Consider the following 2,929-nt stretch of genomic DNA (forward strand, 5'->3'; position numbering starts at 1 on the left):
TATATCTCGCGAAGTTTTCCAGCGATTTGAAAAATTTTAGCACAGAATTATAAAACTCGTTTATCCAAAAATAATTTCATGCAAAAAGTAACTTTAAGTAAATATTTATTACTATTTTATTATTTTTTTATTATTTTACTTAATAATAGTAGAAAATATTTTCACATAATGCATCATTTTAAAGAAAGCAATTTTAAATGGAGAAATACGAAATTTGAACGAAATTGGTCGAATAGTTCCTGAGAAATCAAATTTTTCGAAATACGATTTTTTAGGAACTATTCGACCGATTTCTCACAAATTTTGTATTTTGCCATCTAAAATTACATTCTTTAAAATCATGAAAAAAATTATACACAAAATTCCTTCAACCATTATGAAATAATATCTTTAAAAAATGATAAATATTTCCTAAAACTTATATTTTTCATGGAATTCTCTTTGGTTAAACGTTAGTTTATAATTGTGCACAAAATTTTTTTGAATCGCCTTATAGGTCCTCAAGATATGGAGAAATACGCAAAAAAAAAATTATCATTAAGGGGTCCAAACTTTGTACTCCTCTCTTGACTTATTGGGACCATATTTCTCGGATTGCAGCTGCTCCCTTACTTGCCCCATATTGCGAGGATCAAAAAAATAAAAAAAAATAAAAAAACTGAATCTGTCAAAAAAGAAGAAAAAAAGGTATATTTATTCAGAGAAAGTACGCTTTTGTGTCTGATTTCGTAACTTAAATTATTGTCTGCACTGATTAATTTGAGGTCACCTCCTCAAACCATTAAGATTGAGTCCTAGAATATGAAGATCCGATCATTAGATCAAAGTTATTCAGGGTGGTCAGGGTTTCATTTTGCTCACCGTACGTATATGTTAAGCTATTATTACCCTGAAACTTGTGAAAAATACTAATAAAGTTATAATTAATTGTTGTTCTTTTAAATAAATAGCTTTTTACTCTCTGCAATATTAATTTATGCTCTATAAACGTAGTATTAAGAGCCATTACATGATCCTTTTCATCCTTTCATCAGGGAAGAGTTCTGTATTATTAGGTTAAAAATATTACCTATATGTAAATGTAAAACATGATAAGTTAAATGTTGGTAAACAAAATTTTCAACTGAAACCAAATTTACTGAGTATGCAATGGAACAGCATTAGTTTTAAATATTATATTTTTTAGTTATGTGTTAATGTAGTTCCACGCTTAGTCCATTTATGGTAGTTAGCTTAAATTGTACTTAGTTTAATACATACTTAACTTACATATTTTTTTAAATTAGTAATTCATTATATATTATATTATATTATATTTACAAATAGTATGCAAAAGTCTTCCTTTCATTGTTCTTAACTGAACATTATCCTAAGTCATGTATGTTTAATGAACACAAAAAAGCTATTAATTATGAATGAATTTCGTGAACTCTAACTTTCATCACATGATTCAGTATTCTTAATTGTGCTAAAGGTCTTTCCTGATATAGTAGATTGTTTATAACAATCGCTAATCATCTTTTGAGCGTGACAAAATTTATTTTAACTTCCGCTAATCCGTATCCCAAACTTTTCCGGTTTAAAAATACGCCAATTATATCTATGGAATGTTTACTAAGGGGCTTAAGGTTAATTATTTTTTTTCTCTTACTTAAATAACCTTTTGACTTAATCATACTATTTTATTCAAGAAAATTGCACCTGCTGAGAAGGTAATAGCAGGATGAACTTGAATGGAGAGAAATATGATCATCAGTAAATCTTATTCAGTAACTATAATTTATAGCATTGATATGCCATCGCTATTTGAATTCATAATTAATGAATCACCTAATTACATATTTCTAGAGAGAATTCTCGAAAACATTAACTCGGAATAAGTATTCTAATTTTGCCGCTATTACTGCGAAAATTGATATGGAAGTTAATATTTTGAATAAAAAAATTGTGTAAAAGAAAATCGGAAGAGTATATTTGTAATGTTTTTACTCGTAAACAATTTAACTCATTAACTAAAGGGGGGAAATGATAGTTCTTTAGCTTAATATTAAAATGGTTATTGGATTAAAGAGTACGAAAATCTTACTCAGTAACTGTAATTTATAGCATTGATATGTCATCGTTATTTGAATTGATAATTAATGAATCACCTAATTACATATTTCTAGAGAGAATTCTAGAAAACATTAACTCGGCATAAGTGTTCTAGTTTTGCCGTTATTACTCCGTAAATTGATGTGGAAGTTAATATTTTGATTAAAAAAATCATACAGAAGAAAATTAGCTGTAGATATTTGTAATATTTTAGTTCATAAACAATTTAACTCATTAACTAAAAGGGGGAAATAATAGTTCTTTAGCTCAAAACTGAAATTGTGATTGTATTAAAGAGTTTTTTTACGATGAACATTTTGAGATGAGTATAGTTTAGGATTTTTATACCATCATGCACTGCTTCATCGCACTAGTATGCTTATATACCAAGCTACCTTCAGTGTCTTAAAACAAGACGCACCAGACGCAATTTTATATACTACAATTCGCGATCGCAACGAACTATAGGGGGCGTTGTTGTATGAGACGGATACCTGCGATTTCCATATGAACAGTGATTCAGTTACTCTAGAGACGTCTTTAATGTAGCAGGTAGCATTGCAACGTTCCTTCTTTATTGTGGCTAATTAAATTTAAAAAAGAAAAATATTTGGTATTCTTTCTTATGCAAACAAAAACAAAATGGTATCTCTTTTTATTAGAGAAGGAATATCCAAAACACATCGGAAAAATATTTGTACATTAACAGAAAAAAATATGTATATTCTTATAAGAGTTAAAACCTAATGCCCGAGAAATAGTTTTACTAAATTTAATGATATAACATGAAAGGCCCATTTAAACTTTACATTCTATAGTTTTAAGAATCATATTA

This window comes from Parasteatoda tepidariorum, chromosome 4 (genome assembly GCF_043381705.1).
Source record: "Parasteatoda tepidariorum isolate YZ-2023 chromosome 4, CAS_Ptep_4.0, whole genome shotgun sequence".
Lineage (NCBI taxonomy): Eukaryota > Metazoa > Arthropoda > Arachnida > Araneae > Theridiidae > Parasteatoda > Parasteatoda tepidariorum.